Source organism: Camelus dromedarius, chromosome 27, assembly GCF_036321535.1.
Source record: "Camelus dromedarius isolate mCamDro1 chromosome 27, mCamDro1.pat, whole genome shotgun sequence".
NCBI lineage: Eukaryota > Metazoa > Chordata > Mammalia > Artiodactyla > Camelidae > Camelus > Camelus dromedarius.
In genome coordinates this window covers 16642720-16663538 of record NC_087462.1, presented here as the reverse complement: position 1 = coordinate 16663538, position 20819 = coordinate 16642720, and the positions used below count along the sequence as shown (strand labels likewise).

The 20819-nt window shown below is 42.8% G+C and overlaps 1 protein-coding gene across 4 annotated transcripts in view; it reads right to left on the bottom strand.

Annotated features, from left to right (window-relative positions):
• TENM2 (teneurin transmembrane protein 2) overlaps window positions 1-20819 on the bottom strand; it is a 1175656-nt gene that overhangs the window by 435275 nt on the left and 719562 nt on the right. The gene's annotated exons all lie outside the window — the stretch shown is intronic.

Here is a 20819-nt window from a genome sequence, read left to right as displayed (position 1 = left end):
TGAGCTGTGAGCGGTTGGCTCCCCCAACGGGAAGCTGAGCTTCAAGCGTGCCATTTGGTAATGGCACCAGGGATTTAAAAAAAGAAAAAAACGTGAGCAGAGCTGAGATTCCTGCATGTGACACACTGGGTGGGGAGTTTTAACTTCCCACGCTCTAAGTTCCTTCTTCTGTGAAATGAGGAGTGAGACTCATTCAGGGGTCACCAACAGCAGGCTTCTGGCAAAGACAACTGATGAATATGTTCAGCCATTTTATCTCCTTACTTCCTGGCATGACATTTGCCTACTTACTTTGTCTTATAAAGCATTAATTGAGCACTTACTGTCTTACACTCCCGTCTCTGGGACCTGTAGACATTTGAATTTGCAATCTCTTGACTAATTTTCTCTTAGGGCACATCAGCACCATCATCCCATGTTTCTATCCCAGATCTGCCTGCTTCTGAAGTCTGAATTTCAAAAACACACATGCACCTCAATGTTCACAGCAGCACTGTATACAAGAGCCATGACATGGAAGCAACCTAAATGTCCATCAACAGATGACTGGATAAAAAAGTGGTAGTATATTTATACAATGGAATACTACTCAGCCATAAAAAAGAATAAAATAATGCCATTTGCAGCAACATGGATGGACCTGGAGATCATCATTCTAAGTGGAGTAAGCCAGAAAGAGAAAGAAAAACACCATATTATATCACTCATATGTGGAATCTAAAAAAAAAGGAAAAAGGGACACTATGAACTCATCTACAGAACAGAAACAGACTCGCAGACACAGTAAACAATCTTATGGTTACTGGGGAAAGGGGATGGGAAGGGATAAATCTGGGAGTTTGAGATTTACAAATGTTAGCCTCTATATATAAAAATAGATTTTAAAAAAAGTTTCTGCTGCATAGCACAGGGAACGATGTTCAATATCTTGTAATAACCTTTAATGAAAAGAATATGAAAATGAATTTATGTATGTATATGCATGACTGGGACATTGTCCTGTGCACCAGACATTGACACACTGTAACTGACCGTACTTCAAAAAAAAAAAAAATTAAAGTCTGAGTTTGTAAATCTGGCCATTTATTATGGTGGGGCAGCCACAAAGAAGGACGGACATGGGCTAGCACATCTGCCTACTTAAACTTCTGTCAGGATCCTAAGAAGTTACCATCCTAGGGATTATCCTATTGATGAGAGGGCTGTTCATGCATTCAAGACGTGGATGATATCGAAGCATCCCACAGGGCCTGTATCTTAGCCATCAATCCATCTGACTTCTCTACTGCTTCCCCTTTTCCTGCAGGGTGGAGAAATCAATTATGTGTTAGCTACTCTCTCTGTCTGAATCCAGGGAGCCTGGGAATTGAAATGCACATTGTTTCATTAGCTACATCAGCAAAGAAAAAAAAAAAAAGGAAAGGAAGAAACTTCCTTAAATGACTTCACCAAATGAAGTGTGTATTAATAGATAGTTGATTTATCTTTCCATGACACTGAGGAAAAACAGGAGAAACTAAAACAAACAAACAAAAAAACCCCAAAAGCCAACCCCGACCAATCCCCTAAAACCAGTGCCCACATTAAATCATAAGATATGATATCCAGAAATGAGGGTGGGCTGGGCTAGGAGACCAGGAGGAAAAAACTCTGTATGTACATGAAATCTGTATACACACATGCCTTGACAGACTGTATAGTAGGGGGGAAAAAAAAGAAGTTCTATTTTAAGTTTAGATATGTGAAATTTTTTCCTGTTAGTTCAGATTGGCTCAAAAAACCACGCAGGGCTGCATTAATGAAGATTAAGTATATTTAGAGAGAATAATTCAGAAGACTTTATCAGTTTGGCACTATTTCCTTCAAAATGCAAAATCCCTAATTTAACAGGATGTAGATGAATTCCTAGATTTATTGAAAATGTTTGGAGTTGAATAAATGGAGTAGGAGTCAGAAATCATTTGTCTCTGGTATTTTGGATTCTCTGTCTTGAATTAAAACCCAAATAACACAAACTCTCAGTTTTGGGTGGTGCTCTGAAGAGAAACTGGTACACACTTCGATATTTCCTTCCAATGCATGACAACCCTGCTAACCTGCTTTTCACCCCTTTTTGGAACAAAAGAATTACAATGACAAATGCAAACTGTGAAATCTCATATTCACTGGCTGGCTGAGAGGAAAACCTAGTTTTCTGTTTCTCTGGTACCCAAAAGGCGCCTACTGCCTCACGCTGGAGAAGGTTAAAAGCAGGTGAGCAGAGAATACTCGGACTGCAAACTCCCAGAAGACAGGAACAACGCCATCCTTGGTCGATGACTGGATAAGCAATCATGAGTTTATGTGACTTTAACATAAGACTTAGCCTAAAACCCAAGGATGAATGATCTTCTCTAAAACCACTATTCCTGCTTTAAATGATCCAACACAGAAGAGAAGTAGGTAGAGGAGGAGGAGAGGGACAAAAAGGGGAGACACGAAGCCACAAGAATTAAGCTTTGACTGTGTGCATCCTATGGGCTAGACTACCTGCGAGTCAATTCACACACACTGCGTTACTAATCTCTGTACCAAAACCAAAGCCTAAAACCAAAATGCAAACCCTTCGGGCCATTATTATTTTTCCCACCATTTTACAGAAGAGGAAACTGAGGCTTGAGAGACTTGGCAATTTTGTCCAAAATCTAAACACTAATAAGTGATAGAGTCAGAACTGTGATTACAGTGACTTGAGCACCTATTCTCATAACTATCGCTACCATTCTGACACTGAGGGCGTCTCGCCCACTGTCTTCTGTTGAATTCACCCTGAAGTCAGTTGCAAAAGACTCCACCATTGTTATCCATCCGTGTGCCAGTTAGGTTCACCCCATGGTTTACCCAGGTGCCCCCAGACTCCTGCCTTTCCTTCTCCGTCACAAACTGATACTCATCATACACCAGGAAGAGGACCACACCCATAAGCTTAACCAAGGTCTTGCTAGATCCGTGTGATTTTTCAGCAGAACCCAGTGATGTGTTGGTAGGCAAAATCTTTCATGTGTCAGATGACATTTTTGTGATGTTAGAAACGTCGTGGGGCTTTGGACTCGTGACCGTGCTCGTCCTCAGAAGGCTGGAAGCATCTCTGTAAGGTCAACGCAGAGGAAGAGGCCGGGCTAACGAAGGGAGAAGATGCTTTGGCGTTGGTGGAGTGCCTACTCAAAGCGAGCTACTCAAGAGTGGCTCTTCCTCCTCCTCCGTCTTTAGCACACACAGCCGTGGCATCTAACTGCGTTAATGAGTTTCTTGGGGATTGGAACTGGAGCTGTGAAGGGCTTGTTAGACTGGGGTTCAGAAACCCTTCCTTGTGAAACGATGTGTACTCTGGTACCCAGCCGTGTAAGCCGCTGCCAGTGCAGCTCGGGTCTGCCCCGCGGCATCTGGGGCTCATCCACAAACATGCCTCACCCATGCCCAGCACAGCCCCAGCCTGGCCCTCTCTGTCTCCCCGACTAACGTGACCTGATCCCTTGGACTTGCTGGGTGAGCTGAACTGAGTTTGTGCTGATGAACAAAACCATCCTGGGGGAATGAGGGGAAAAAAAAAAAAAAAAAAAAGCAAGCAAACAAAAGCAAAAGCAAAAATAATAATAATAATAATAATAATAATAATAATAATAATAATAATAATAATAATAATAATCCGGGTTTTAGTTGGAGCTGGTCAGTGTTTCACTGTCCACTGTGAGAACAGAAGCCGAGCTTACACCCAATTTCAAAATCATCATCCTTTCCCTGTGCTCTGAAAATTAAGCAACCCTCCCTCCCCCATTTTTAATGGTAGAAGCAGTGAGTTGGTCAGATGATCATAAAAAGTTCATGCATGTAATGGTGAGAAATACGGAGGAAAAAGCCGCTGTTGTCCAGCAGAAACCTGGCCGCTGAACTACGCAAGCAGACCCTGTGCTCGAGGAACCTGACAGCTGCTTGATTGATTCAACCTACATTTGTTTTATTTTTTTTAATCCAAAGCAGCCTTCCCCCATGATGTTCATTTCTTTTCCACCAGCCGTATTTTAAGCTAAGGTGGGGAAAATTAAAAGCCACTAATTCCTTGGTGAAAAGATCAAAAAAGTTCCCAAAAGGCAGCTGAGGGGACTTTTTGTCTCTTTAATTGCTCTCATTTCAGTTTGACTGCTCCCTTGTACTTTTTTGTTTTTACATCTTTTGCTTCAAGTGCCAAAAATCTCCTTTCTCTTGCAGTTACTGTAAAAGCAGGTTGGAGAACAATATGCCGTGAAGAGCTGAACTTGGAAATGATCTCGGGGCCTTACTGAGGTGGGGTGGGAGCAGTCTCCTGGCCCAGGACTGCACAAGGGGCATCTTTATTAGACGAGGGAGAGCTAGCTCGCTCAGGTCATTGGCCAGTTCGTGTTTTGAAGGCCAAGTCTGATGAGCTAGGCTATTGGTTAGTAATTCAGAAGCCTGTTATTAATGATACGGAAACTTAGAATCAATATAGAAAACTCTTAATCCACGATCTTCATAAATTCTTTCCAGATGGTCAAGGCTTATTGCTTGAGTTTAGAATGACCATACACTCACCCCATCCCCTTTCATTCACTCTTTCTATTCCTTTGAACTAAGTCACAGTATCTCTAATTACATGTGCTTATGGCTTAGGACTAGACTCTAAGGAGGCAATGAGTAAGAAAGATGATGAAAGAATGCTTTCTATATATAATTCCAAGCTCTTATAAACATTCTTTTCTTTTCTTTTTTTTTTTGCCTACCTCCTTCATATATTATTTTGTGTTTTTCTCTACCATCATATTTCCTAGTATACAGTATCAATGACTTAATATTTCTTACGTCAATTAATTCAGTTATTTCACTTAAATAAATGTATCTGGGGGAAAACTTTATTAGTTTACAACACAAGGAAAATTTACAACACTATTTATGCCACAAATTAAGGGTAAAAGCAAAGATAACATAAAATATGAGAAACAAATAATCGGAAACAAAAGTGTTCACAAATTCTTACAAATGCTACTGCCAGCTAACTGTAAGTAAGATTCTTAATTGATAGTTATGTTTTATAAAGTCCCCATGGACACTGAATTAGGGAATACCAAACCTTTGCTCCTAGGGGAAATAGAGGGTTAGGTTCCTACGAGCCTCCGGTCACATCATTTTCACCAACTGACCAACATATGGCTCTGCTTTGAGTTTCTGTTTAAAGGCATCTTACTTAATAGATGTTGTTCACTTGTTAACATTGAACTCACAGCCAATGGCCCTATAATTCACGCTTGAACTAAGCTTATGTTACATGCACTTTCTCCGTCAAGCACATCGCAGCCCTCCTGTGCTCAGAATCACCAGCACCTCACTCAGGGACCATTTTCAATAGCAGAATTACCAACAGAAAACTCATAAAAATGTGAAGAGTGTGGCACTAAACAGACTGTGAGAGGACACTCTGTAACATCTGGAGAACAGAAACAAGGGCGTCTCCTTGCTCTGCCTTAGAGGGGATACGCATAGGGCAACTCAAATTCCTCACTGCTCTGCACGTGGCCGTGAACGGCTGTAAAAGGGCTGCAAGTATGGATTCTGGGGTTAAGAATAAATTTTAGTAAGTATGCAAATTCACAAACACGGAGCCCATGAATAGTAAGGATCGGCTGCATTATGAAGTAAGATGTGCTAGTATCAAATGAAGGCTTTTTCCTGGACATAGTAAAAAAAAAAGACTGGAAGAGTAAAAACAGCCAAATACTGCGCTTGCAACGTAATTCGAAGCACTCAATGTCAGGTGCATGAACGAGCTACTCCCCTGCAGTGTCACCACCAGTACTTGTTCCATGCTTGGGGCAATTCTCCCTTTTCTCTATCCCTTTGGGACATGTGAGACTTTGTCAGGTGGCTTCCTGGAGGCCTGGCCCTGGGCGCTCTGAGACATTGAAGGATGGCTCACAACCTTTCATGGAAAGTAGAAAGGTGCCTACGTTTCCCTCCCTCCTCCCTCCCTCCCCCACTGCCCCCGTTGCAGTTGGAGGTAGCCTTCTACAGAGTTGTGCTGGAAACAGAGCAGATTTTGTGCACAGCAATTTGTAGGAGATCTTTATAAAGCCAGGGCTCATAAAGGCATTTCCAAAAGCCTTTCTCTCTAAGCCACATTTATTCTGGTGTGTTACCTGACTCCAACATCAAGAGGAGGGTCATTGACTAATACATCTCTTAAAACTCAGTTATTCAAAGAATTCTGCCCTAGTTTATGTTGTTCTAAATCTACTGGTGTCAAGACTATACAGGAAGAGTGGGTTCTAGTAAAGTCATTGCATATAGGACAATAGGAAGTCATATGTTTGTTTTGGGTTGGGGGAGTCTGCAAGCATGTCCACTCAATCTTGTGCATTTTTACACCTGGTGAAAATGCATTTGGGATCTCACAACGTATGGTCTAGACTGCTGAGGATCATGTCCACCTGCCCCTGCCCTCAACCTACTGAGTCCTAGAGAGGTTCTTGGTTGGTAGAGCAGTATTTCCTCTAATATCATCTCTGCTGTTGGGTTGTTTCTCGGTTCTGAGTTGCTAAAGATCTTTTGTCAATGGGGGCTTTAATAATTAACAGAGGACCTCAAAGATGCAGCACAAAAGCCCTTCCAGCCAGCAGGAATGTCACTGCCTAGCCACCATCTGTCTCCTTGGTGTTTCAAAGGTTGCATACCAGATGCTTTTCTTTCCACTTTGCATTTAGGATGGAAACTTTCTTCCATCTACCTCATTACCACCACGATGTTCTGTGCCACAATAAAGAACTCTAAAGAATATCCTCAGCTCTGGGTGACAGCTTGATGTGCGTTAATGCCGCTGACACCCTTAGCCAAGGGCTAAGTTGAGTGCGAGTCAGATCAGACGTGGATAACCGGCAAGGTAAGCACCCAGATTTTGCTATCACAGAAGGAATTGTGACGGAGTGAGATCACTTTAACGTTTTTGCCCCAAACCAAAGCTTGAGCAGCCTACATGTACATGAGTGCCCGGCTTTTAAAGAAAGACACTGTGAGCCGAACCTAGGTTTCTACCCAGATGAAGCATCCTGCTTTGGAATTATCATTTTAATTCCTTTTGTAGAAAAGACTGCCATTCTGCCCATGCTGCTGAACTCCGCTGTTGACTATATGCTACGAAGCTTGTTCCCAGGGTAGAAACCCACGGAGTTTTCTTTGTGAGAATATGGGAAATAGCTCTTAAAAGTATTAAAGGATTATGTGAAACTTAATTTGCTATTCCCTCCTGCTACTACTCTTGCTGACACCATGTCCTCATCACCACATTCCTCTAACAGGTACCTATTGATGCTCCTATCACAGGTTTACCTTCTATAATATAATCCACGCACAGACCCCACCATCAGATAATCTCCTTTAAACCGTGTTATGTGTACGTTTGTCCTGTTTAACAGCCTGCTGCCCAGCACACTAGACCTAAACACCTCTGATGCTGTAGACAAAGGTCTTCGCCTTGGTCCTACCCTACTCAGCCAAACTCCTCATTTATTTTGGAAACCTATTCTTCCACACTTCTTACTGGTTTCAGCAGATTCCCTGCACACAGGATATGGACACACCCCTGAGCATCTTTTTTTTTTTTTTTTTTTTTTTTTGTCTACCTCCTTCTAGCTCACAAAACCTTCTCTTTTTACTCCAACCCATGAGGATACCACCTCGATGAATTTCCTACAGCAGGGGTGGGCAAATGTCTTCTATAAAAAAAAGAAAAAAAAAAGAAAAAACCAGGAAGTAAATATGCCTTCTTTCGCAGCCCACGGGATCTCCACCACAGCTGCTCAACTCTTGTCTGTTGCAGCATGGAAGGAGCCACAGACAATAAATGAATGAGTTGCAGGGCCATGTACCAAGCCAACTTTATTTACAGAAATAGGCAGTGGGTCAGATTTGGGCCATGGGTTGTATGCAGTTTGCCAACCCCTAACCTACAGCATCAAGACAAACACATACGTGATCTTATTCAATTGTTTGTTTTCTTGCACGTATTCTGTGAATGATACGTTAAAGCTCAGCTTTGGCTCATATTTTAGAAGTCAGACCCCTTGATGACATCAGAAAAAATATTAGCAAGCAAGACCTCGTTGATATTTAAGTAATTCGCATCACACAAGTCTTCTCCTACCTTCACATACCTAATCTGGTCTTAACAGCCCGGATGCTGGACATTACTACTACTGTCTGTTTTGCAGTTTTGTGCACTGGGCACTACAGAGGGTTTAAAGTGGACCTTCCCAAAGGTGTCCATGTAAAAAATGACAGATCTGAGATTCAAAGCCAGGGAGCCCAAAGCACAAACATCAGTCCTGCTAACAAATCTGTCCCATCACCTCTCAGACACTGATTGTACCATGTAACACAGAGCTAGGCACGCTGCATCCTTAATTTTTAATATATATTAACAACTAATTAATTGAATGAGTAATTTGTCTGCTAATAAAAGCATACTGACTTATTGTTAAGTGTTTGAATAATACAGAAAAGGAGAAAAAGAATGCAAATGTATCCTAATTTCCCCTTCTAGAGATAAGCACTATTAACATCATGGTATCTCTGCTTTTGATCTATTTTTTGTCTCCCAGCTAACATACTCACTCCCCTAATCGACTGTCACTTGAATGGTTTGTGGGATCAGCCCATGTTCTGGGGCCTTTCTGTAAAACATGCAAACATGTCCGCAGCATGCTGCTTATAAGCTCCTCGCCTCCAATAGCCTTCTCCCGTCTGCTCCTGCAAATCGTGTGTGTTCCCAAACCTATTCATGGCAGTTGCATTTTAATCCAATTTCACAATTCAGTTAAATCTGGCATGAACCAATAAAACAGTGTAAACACCAACCATTTTCTTAAGTTCAGTGCTTTGAAAAACCTCAACGCATGCAAATTGCCACAAACGATGCTGTCAAATTAGGTATGGGTACAACCGGGAGAAATTGATGGGGAGTATGTAAATATCCAGGAGGACGCAAGATTCAGGATTCCTTTGCAAGCCATTTGATTTCTGGCTTTATTTTAAAGAACTGAAATAGGAAACCACACATATCGCATAATGGGAGTACCTTATGCAAGAAAGAAAGAATTTCACACTCAAAGAGAAAGTTTGCCCTTGCCCATTAAGACCAGTGGAGTTTACGATGGGGGGGGGGCGTACTTTTCTATGTTTCAAGCTGAAACAAAATATTTAGATATGTATGGGTTGATTTTTATGACTCCTGTATCTATTTATTGTTCTAGTTAACCCATCAATCACTTTGTTTGGTCATATAGCATAGGAATGTTTCTCTTCTGTGGGCATTCTTTTCTTTCTTTTCACAAACTCAAAATCATACTACACATATTTCTTTGTAAGCTACTGTCATTTAACTATCAATTGAGAAAATCTTTCCTCTGCTATTAAATATTTTTCACAAAACTTTAAATTTCTCTAAAATCTTTTAGCTTGCAGATGTCACCTTTAATTCTTTGTTGCATTTAGAATTTCCTATTCTGCTTTTACAAGTAGTTCAGAGTATTTATTTATTCAATAAATAGTCATTGAGCATCTACTTAGCTGCCAGTCACCGTGGTCCAACTACTATCCATTCAAACATAATCTTGCACACTGTTTCTTTGGATAAATTCCTAGAAATAAACCTGCTGGGTCAAAAAGTAACACAATTTAAACAACAAACTGCTACACTGTGTTATACTTACTTGAATACACCCAATTCTCTCCCAGTGCCTGAGAATAGGAACCATGTCTTGTTCATCTTTTTATCCCAGAGCACAGAACCTAGATTGTGCCCAGAGTAGGTACTCAAAAAATGTTTATTGAATCTTGAATAATGAATAGTACTTGACTCAAGTACTTATTTACTAGAATTACAGATTTTTTTTTCCTAAACACTTGTAGTAAAGTCGATTAAAAATCATTATTTGCATTTGTAACAGAAGGCAGGATAAGAGAAAATACACATAAGGGGAGCACCCGTTTTCGTCAAGGAAGCATCTGAGGGCCTTCGTTAAACCCAGTTCTTCGTCACCAGCAGTTTGGAGGCCTACCAACACATCCACAATCCCAGGAGATTCTCCGACTAGGGCTGGAAATTCTCAGGAGAGACGTTCCATCTGCCGAGGGACCACACAACCTGGTTTCGTCCCGCTCGCTCTTCCTAGGGAGGTGGCCTTGTGAGATCTCACATCCTGCAAAAGCCCCAGCACATCCTCTGGACCACTTGCTAACTGGGCAGCACTCACTCTCTCAACAGATGTACTGGAGAGGCTGCGTCACGGACATACATGGTGCTAAGGATAGGCTTCAAAAATACTTGCAGAAAATCAGGGGTATGTGGACTCCAAGGCTTGCCAACGACTGCCAACAGTCTTCTGCTTTCTCACCACCCATTCTGTGCAGAATGCATTCGTACAGCATTTCTGAGACCTTCTATACCCTTCTTGATCTGATGGCTGGATATCACCTACAGTTCCTCCTCAGTAACTTGGAATTCCCCAAGTCCCTTTAATAAACCCTATCAGACCACTGGGGGTGCCCACATACTAATTGAATGGACGTCCATCCATTAGATATCTTTGTACTTTTTCCAGCACTGACTACAGCTAAGAAAGACAGACTGATCCTGATGTAGCTCTTGAGATGATAAATGGCAAGATGAACCATACAGCACCACTGGCACCTGGTTTAGAGTTTCCATGTCTAGGTCTAAAGAAGACTATGGTGTAAGGTTAGGGGACCAGACCTTCAGGCAAATTTTGCAACACAAGTCATCTCCAAAGTGCGCTAACTATCCTGAAACTGTCCAACAGATACACATACATCACACTTTGTCTAAAGTAGCTGCCCTTAGCATATCTCCTCCACCAGAGACTCTACCTACCTTCCTTTCACTTTTTTTCTTCTTAAAATATTGAGATGGCAATGGTTTGCGCCTGGCAACCGGGGTAGCGCTTCCTCACAGCTGTGGCAGAACTCCGCTTTTGCTGCTGGCATGTGGGTCACCTGCTTCTTCTAGGCATGCCCTTCTATTAGTTAATTTGTTAGCTTGCTTGAATCGCAGTCGAGAACCCTTCAGCCCTGGTTTGCAGCAATAAATTCAACTGACAGCTGAAATTTGGAACGCTCACTTAATATTGATTCTGAATGTAATAACAAGCGACATGACCTTTTGGATGGTGTAAAATATGGCCGCCACAACATCTGTGCCACATTTCTTGCTGTTTAGTAATATGCTGTAACAGCATGGAGCTGGCATTAAAGCTAAGCTTTATTATCAAGCAGATCACTCCATCTCTCTGGCTTCATTTGGGGAAAAAAAAAGAAAGAAAGAAAGAAAATGCTTTCAGCTTCCAGAGCTGATATTGTGTCTAATACACGGTGCTGTTTTTGAGACCTAATTTTCCCTGCAGTAACAAAAAGGAAGATATCCGATGAGCAAATAGAAAGGCAGGGAAGAAACGGGGTGGGGGGGTAAGAAAGGCCACCTGACACCCCGAATGCCAACGGGTCAGAAACTGACACAATTCTCCATGACAGTGGCAGGGACACTAAGAATTCTCAACTGCATCCTTGAAAAATATATGTATCTATGAAGTTGATGTCATTTAGTGATTCCCACAAGATGTAAAAATAGCTTTCCTCTTCTTAGTCACCCCCTCCTCAACCCCCAGTAAAAAAAAAAAAAAGAAAGAAAGGAGAAAAAAAAAAAGATGATTACCAGTGGTCCTCGCCCTAATGCCTGAGCATCTCTCTAATTTAGCATTGCCCTAGGAAATCCTAAACTAATTTTGGTAGGATGGATACAGGGATGTTTGCATCTGATTTACTCTGACTGTTTTTCTTTGAAGTCTTGGTATCTTTAAAACATTCTCCAAGTAGGCAGAACATCAATTTGTGCACTTTAAAAAATCCAATTTAAGCAGGTTAAAAATTGTCAAAATAGTCTAACCATATTTCTCCAACAGAATTTCCAACCATGGCGCACACACACAAAAATGCTCAACTTGAAAGCTTTCTATCATTCCAATGTATTCCATGGCTCAGATTGGCTCGCACTGTGTGAATAGTGAGGGTTTAAATCTCTTTATCACAAGAGACAGATCTGGACTCTGAAACAATACTGCATCTTCTTTTTTCACTGCTGTGATATTTTGATTCTGTTTAGTTGAGCCATTTCTGGAGGGTACAAGCACAAAGTTTTAAATCCTATTTCTCCGGAGGGAAGAAAAGAATTAAATCATATTTAGGAAGCCTTCTTCCCTGTACAATGTACTTCCAGAATAAAAGACCTGTCAGTAGTTTCAAAGAGGTTAAACATACAGAAATCGGAGACTCGTTTTAGTCATCCGTCTGGTTAAGAGGACACTGACTCTGGTTAACATGCAAGCCTCTCTATTTCAGGTGCTTAAACTTGGCGTGGTGGCGATCGATACGCCACAGATTATTAATAGAGTGCTTTTTATATTAGGAACTGCAGAAAAGGGGGCCTGGGTACTTGGTTAAGGGTTTTATTCAGAGAGAATACCAGGTTTGGGAGGTAATTGAAAACGTCAAGCTTCAAAAGGAGACAAGTTGGCCCAGACCCTTTCCCCAGAAAAACCGAGGAGAAAGCCTGCTGGGATAATGTCCACAAGAGCAGAGAGACATGTGTGCTGCCTTAAAAAACCTAATCAAGCCATAAGTGAGCTGGCCTGACGGTGAGACGCTGGTCAGGAGAAAACCTTACACAGCCGACATGCCTTTAGGTGGACTGCCAAGACTGACAGGCAGCTGTCATCGGTAATTCATGCTACCTTTTTCCATTAGATTCTAGCCATTATTAGGGGGTTTTTTTTGATATGTTATTTGTTCAAGGAGTATTCATTTTAGGAGAGATCAGAAACAATGGAGGTCATCCCGATATTCTAGGGAGCACGTATTTATTTATCAAGAATAAGCTTATTATTCACACAGAATAACATGGGTAAAATGGGACGGGATGCCTTTATCGACAGCAGCCCGTGCCAGATGGCTGAAATGCCACTTTCATTTCAGGAAGAAAGGCAGTCTTCATAGGAAAGAGAAAGCCTGGACTTGCAAGGTAAGATCGTTCTTAATTATGAGGCCCAGGGAATGTATGCTCCCCACCCCCCACCGCCCAGCTTCATACATTTATCATTAGAAAGTGAAATTCAAACTAAGGAGTTCAAAGTCTACCGCGAAGAGCAAAGTAAAAATGGCATCGGGTTAGAGAGTCTGTGAGGGGGAGCTGGACCCAGAGAATCAAAGAATATTTCAGCTTTGAGATGAGGGTTTGGTTCTGGGCTTTGAATGAATCAACCCTCAAACTTGGCAAGCAATAATTAATTCCAGGAGTGTATCACTCATCTGTGCAGCGCCTGCTCCCTCAAATAGAGATCTTCACAAAACTCTCCCCGGTGGAATCAGCGGAGCCATCCGACACAGCCATATGTTCAAGGCTCAGAGCAGACTGGTCAGGAGACAGCTGTCTGTGAATTGAGATGTTAACTGCCCAGCAAAATTTTCAGAGCCTCGGGTGGAGAGCCTCAGGGTTTCAACTGTTACCAAGAAAGCGGGGGGGGGGGGGCAAAAGCAAGAACCCACTCCTCTTCAGACACTTACGTCTACTCCTTTCCTTCTATCTTTCCTTTCTGGCCTGGTAATTGACTTTTTCTCCGAGAGATCCCGGGATTGCTTTGCTGATGGCACCCATTGAGGCCACGAGGAGGGATGAAACGGTTGGGAAAACGAAGTGCCCGCACAGGCAAGGTAAACAGGCGTGAATTGGATTACTCCAACACCCTCCACTGAGGTACGGTTCACACCTAATCTGATTATGTGAATATTATGAGCCACTAAGTATCTTTCTGTAGCAATTACCAAGCTTGTGCACAAGAAAGAGGGCATTTTCTTTAGTGGTGGGCTCATCTATCAAGTGTTTAGCTTCAAAGCAAAAGTCAAGGGTGGGGAGGAGAGGAGAAAGACAGAAAGAGAGAGGGAGAGAGAGGGAGAGGGAGAGAGGGAGGAAGGCAGGATATGACTGAACGATTGGACTTACAATGTAGCAATGATTTTCTTCTCTCGTCCCTGCCTCTTCTCCACCCCCTGCCACCTGCCCTTGTCTTTCCTCCTCTTTTTATGGAACCTCAGAGGAGTATTTTCATTCCCTAAATACACTGTAATCACTTTTTGATATAACAACCACTTTTGCTGTCTTCAAACTCCTTTTTTGGATTTCCCAGTTCAGTTCCAGCTAAGAAAGGGATACAATCTTCTCTCAGCTCTGGTTCTGCCCAGCAGGACCAAGAGCATTCAAACCCTCATTTCTAAACTTCCCCCTGAGGCTTGGAGACGTAAGATTTGGTGCAAAGGTAACAGCGGTTGTGCAAAAGTTCATCTTTCTACCCCATTTCATCTGCCAGTAGTTAGCTTGGTTTCTTTTTGATGTACACCAAACCAATGGCAGACTTAAGTCACAGATTCTACAGAATAACCACACTGACACTGGATGATGACGCTGGGAGTCACGACCCCCTGAAAATGCTTGGGAAGCCTCTTACAGAAGAACCACGATACGGAGGTTCAAAGCGGAGGCCGTGGTTTAAATCCTCCACCTGCCACTTCCTGGCTGAGAAGAGGTGGTGATCTTACTGCCTGAAGCTGTCACTTGCCAGAGCATTGGGAAGAGTGCATCAATAGCACACGTTATTGTACTAAGTTGGTCTAAGTCAAGACACAACTCCTAACGTGGTCTAGGCAGATGGGTCCCTATCGCTTCTCCAGAATTATTTTGGACCTTGCTCCCCAACTCCAGCCACGCAGAACTTCTGCCTGGCGACGCCCCCACCTGCCACACAGCCACACGTACCTTGCTTCTGCCTGAGGTACTCATTCCTTAGTCTTAAGCCTCCTTTGCTCTGACCAGTCGGCACCTCCTCAGGGAAACCTTCGGGAATTCCCAGGATTACACCACCACCTCCTTGATCCCCGGAATGGAAGCTCCAGGAAATGGGCTGTGCCTGCCTTTGGTCATCATTCCATCCCCAGCAAGGAGCTGAGGGCTTTACACATAGTAAGAACTCCACAAATACTAGTTGCTATCACGATGCTATGTGTGTTTGTGTCAGGGCTTCAGAGCAGAGGCTGGGAGAAACTAAGCTCTGTCCTACGGGGCTGCTAGGTGCTGGGAAGTGGCAGAGTTTTGGTGGCTTTGAATTTTCCATTATTCATATATGACAGAGATTGGATATAATCTCAATCAAAGTGTGAGTTTAACAAGCAACACTCTGTGTTGGCTGCAAAACTCAGCAAAATCCAGCTGTACAGGTATACTGAGCTGTCATCGGTGCCACACATCCTGGTTGCACTGGCCATTGTCCTGAAAGCCATCCCTCACCGTCCTAGTATTCACAGGCAAGAGCCCATAGTATTCACAGGCAAGAGCCCAGGTATTAGTATTCAAGTTTGATCATCTCTCTGCCAATCCAGTGGCTAAATACATATTTTAATTGAGCCCAGGAGTGTTGACTTGCAGACACAGCATAGGAAAAAAAAATCACTAGAAAAATGGCAAGTGGAAGCAGCCTTTTACCTCTGAATGGAATACGATACTTACCAAGTATCAGTAACAATTTTCTATTGGGGAAAAGCCTGCGGCAAGAATAACCTGCTTAGGGTTTTAAGCTACAGCTCAACAAGAACAACAACAACAAAAAAGGGTGTTTCTGTTTCTTTAGAAAACAGAACTGCCATAGTAAGCCAGGTAAGGTAACTCTGAGTGGATGAAATATAATGCAATTAGTTTTCTGTTACGTTAAGCTATTGACGTTATTAGCCAATAAACAGTCTCCAAATGTCCAGAATAGTGTTAAGAGGGGTCATAATGATTGAAATGGGCAGCATAAATTTAATGAGAAACAGAATAACCAGGGTGGGTGAGGATGTGCCTTTGAAATTACATCAGACTAGTTACGGATTAAGATTCCCAATCTCTGTGTACGGGGTAAAAAAAAAAACCCCTGCCAAATCTTTACCCTGGACCCCAAGCACTTCGTCCACCGTAACGCGCTCTCCATGCTAATTTCACTGTCATTTGCACATGGTCACACACATAATGACCTCACTGGACCTAGTCCTCTTTTTTTATATTATGTCTCTGCAGACATTTATTTTCATATATAATGTCTTTCTCATGGGCATACAGCTAGTAATTCACCGCTGATAGTACCAGTTAATGTTTATTGAGCACTTATTCTAAGGCATTGCTCCAAAGGCTTTACATTTATTATCTCACTTAATCGTCACAAGGACCTCTTGAGGCAGGTATGGCTATTGTCCTCACGTTATAGAGGGTCACACTGAGGGTCAGGGAGCTTAAGTGCATCAGTGAAGGTCACACAAGCCGGTGAGTTGAACTGCTGAGCTCTGGACCCAGCCAACACTCTCTACCATTTTGTAGCCTCATGATTTAGACCATCCCCAACAAATAAAATAAGACTCCTCTGGGGACTTCAGAGACTCCATGGGAAGCCCCAGTGTGGCCCTTTCATACACCACTACATCTTACATGGACTGTTTGCTCATAACCAGTATTTTCTTAATAATCTAATTATTTTTTAAATCCCAAGTCACTTATGTGGGATGCCACTTAAAACTGGGTAACTTTTCCATTAAAAAAAAATAAACCTTACCAACATTCTTAACCTCTCTAGTGGGCTTTCCAATTGCTTGTTTCGTATCATGTAATTATCACATAAAGAACTATCTACTGACGCGCGAGCAAGAAAGAGAAAACAAAACAAATGGAAAACACAAACACAGGCATGTTTGTTGTTTCATATTGAGGGTTATTTAGCTTGGATAATAAATCATTACAATGAATGTCAACACTGCACAGGGGAAAGGGAGTAGTTAGTTGCATATGCTAATGGAAGACGTGCATTACTAATAAGGAAGGGAGTGAACAGCTCCAGCCACATGCTAGTTATCGCTGCAAATCACAAGACGAGCCATGTTCACACGGAGCATATGACTGCTGCGTGACAGTGCGCCGCAAATATTCACATGTCAACAGCAATCGCTCCCGTACTCCATCCAAGACTACGGAAGAGTTTAAAAATAAAGCTTACCTTGTAATGCACCAAGATGTCAAGCTTAAACACATCTGCCAGTCAAACGGATTTTGCCACTCTTTACCCCGACACCATATGTGTGGTCTAAAGTCTTCAAGTGTATCAGAGTTCAAACTAGAAAGAACTGTGATGTTATCCATCAGTAGGTCCTGTAGCTTTCCCCCTTTAATACATGTCTCGGCTCCATGTATCCTCTGCATCTCTATTGCCACTAGACCACCCTTGTCTCAATACTGGACCAGAGCAATAATGTCCTCCCTACCATTCTCTTGCCTCCTTCCTATCTAGCATAGAATATAGTGGATTTTTCAAACGCTTTTAAAAAAATTTTTGGTAAAACATACAAAAATGAAATTTACCACCTTCACCATTTTTAAGTGTACACTTCAGTGGTATTAGGTACATTCACATTATTGTGCAACCATCACCACCATCCATCTCCAGAACTTTCCCATCGTTCCAAATGGTAATTCCATACCCATGAAACAGTAACTCCTCTTTCCATTTGTCCCCCCAGCTCCTGGCAACCACCATTATACTTTCTGTCTCTGTGAATTTGACTACTCTAGGTACCTCGTATAAATATGATCATACAGGATTTACTTTGTGTATCTGGCTTATTTCACTTTTCATAAGGTCTTCAAGGTTCATTACATTGAGGCATGTGACACACTTTCCCTTTTGAAGGCTGAATACTATTCCACTCTATGTCTATATCATATTTTGCTTTCATTTGTCAATGGACAACTGGTTTCTTTCCACCTTTTGGCTACTGTGAATAATGCTGCTATAAACATGAGTGTACAAATATCTTTTGGAGTTCTTGCTTTCCATTCTTCTAGGAACAGACTCAGAAGTGGAATCACTGGCTCATAGGGCAATTCTATGTTTAATATTTTGAGGGCCTGCCACACTGTTTTGTACAGTGTTAAACCAATTTACATTCCCATCAGCTATGCATAAGGGATACAGTTTCTCCTCATCCTTACCACTTAAAAAAATAATAACCACCCCAAGACGTGTGAAAATATAGTTTTTACACGTATAAACTAAACTAAGAAACACCCTTCCGTGGCTTCTACCTGCACTTAGGATAAAATGGTCGACCTTCTTCATGGCTACCAGGCCCTGTATGATCTGTTCTCTGCAGAAGGCTCTTAAATTCCATCCCAACCTCCGCTGCTTTCTTGTTTTGCACTAGACATGCTCATTGCCACGTCATTCTTTAAACATGTCAGGCTCCTCCCCCGCTTAGGGTCTTTGAACATCCAGTTCTTTTGTGATGAAAGCTTTTCCCCCTCCCCCTTCAGGCCTGGCTTGGCTTGGCCCTCTCTGTCACAGCTTAAAGACCGTCTTGTCCCCAGCAGACCAAGTGGGTTCCCTCCCCATAACTCCCTGTCTCCTCCTCCCGCTCTTTTCCCACGGAGCCCAGACGTCAGTGAGCAAGAAGAATCTCCTGCCCGTGTGTTTATTTTGCTGTTCCTCTCCGTATCTAGGTAGGAATCCTCTGGGAGAAGAGCCAAGCCCTTGTTCTTCACTGTTACACTCCCCAGAGTCAAACAGAATGCCTGGCACACAGTAGGGACTCCACACACATCAATTATGTTTATGAGTGAAGACAGAAAAATGCAGACCTACAAGCACAGCCACGTAGCAGGCGGCAATGATAATCTCACTTGGTTCTGGGAAGAGGCTGAAAGGAGCCTATCCCAATCAGATAGTCATCAGCCCTGGCAACAGGCACTGTGAGTCCCCGGCCTGAAAAAAAAAACCCACACATCTCAATAACAAGAGGATCAATTCTGACATTAACACGAATATTACCAAAGCCCAAGAGATACATTTAAATTCACGGAGCTCTGCGGCAGATAATCTAAAAGCTCTGACTTGCTCTCTAGAAACAAGAAACTTTCATTTATGGCTTCCCAGCTCTTGCTAATCCTGCCCATTAGGCCCCAATATTGCATTTTACACAGGATGCGAGATCATACAAGGGGCTGATGTAATACTCAGGCACAAAACCAACTGGCAGATTTAACACTGAAATCCCCCCACTAAGAAGGCACGGATGGAGCCCACCATGAGATGCCTTTTTTTTTTTTTGACAGATTCCCCCGTGTTCCTCATTACAGAGAGATGAAAGAAGAAAATTCCGCATTCTGGGGCACAACCCCTGCATTTGCATAGGCAGTCATTTGTCAACGGAAACAAACATCCCTGCATTCGCCCAGAGGTGAATGTTTACTCAGAAAGGTGACTTCTGACATTGACAATCATGTCAGTTTTTCATCTGCATATTTTAAGGTAATGCATCCTCCCTTTCGTGCTATCAGTTCAGCTTCTTGCTTTCCCTCTTTCAATGAGCTCAGCTGACACCCAGACCTCTAGGTCTCAATTTGAATAACTTTCCGGGAGGCGAGAAAAAATGCGATAAGGCACCAGTCCAAGGACAGGTGCTGGGGTTGCTAAAAAGTGAGCCTGGTATCTGTCGTCCTTTCATCTTCCTTACCCCACCAAGCTCCACTAGCTCAGGGCTAAAAGGCTCACCCCAGGCTGTGAATGAAACCTTCTCTAAAAATGTGGTTTCTCCCCAGACATCTCCCTGGAACACTGGCTCAGGTAGCCGAACAGTTCATCAGCACAGCAATTTGCCCGGTCAGCTCCCTCCGTCAGAGCCGGGAAGTGTGGCTGGCGGAGGGGAGACTCGTGGGAGAGCTCCCCGTGGGCAGGCAGAGCGGGCACATCCATCCAGAGATTATAAATATGCATCTCGGCCCTGATCTTCTCTGCATGGTGGGGGACAGACTGGAGAAGAGGCAAGTCTCACGGCCCACGGTCTCCAAGCGCCCTGTTCCGCCTAAGAGTGAGCTCTGTTTAGATCCAAAAAGGCAGGTGAAGGACCTGCTGTGGAGCACAGGGAACTAGATCCAGTTTCTCATAATAAAATACAAAGGAAAAGAATCTGAAACAAACATGTATGTCTGTGTCACGGAATCGCTTTCCTGTACACCTGAAACTAACATGTAAATCAGTAACACTTCAACCAAAAAAAAAAAAGAAAGTTAAAAAAATGTAAATCACAAAAATAAAAAGGCCAGTGAATCTGCCGCACGTGATTCAGTGGACTGTCTGACACGTGAAGGCAAGAGTGGGCACTCTGGCTTCCAGATCACAAAGCTTACCCATCACCTTCCACAGAGGTCTATTTCTGGGGAAACCACTCTTTGCCAGGTGGGATCCGACAGTGAGTTAGACAGAATCTCACTCCTTGGAGAGCTGACAATCAAGACAATTTAAATTAAATGGCTAAATTAATTTAAACAGGATAGAAGCAGCACTAGGATGGGAAAAACAGATGGTGCTGTGAGAGCGGGGGAGAGGAACCTTACTTAACCGTGGGTGGCATGGGGAGCGGGGGTGGGGGTGGTCACTGAAAATTTCCCAGGAGAAGTAAAATCTGGACAGAGACATAAAAAAGCAGATAGCAGCCTGGAGCTTAAAAAATTAGAGTAACAGAAGTGTCAGGAAGGCTCACCAGTCTCTCCAATTTACCCCCAGTGATTTTTTTTTCTTTTTTTCCCCCACAGCTGGAATGTAAAGTGGAGAACGTCCCAGCATCCCTCTCTCGGCCAGACC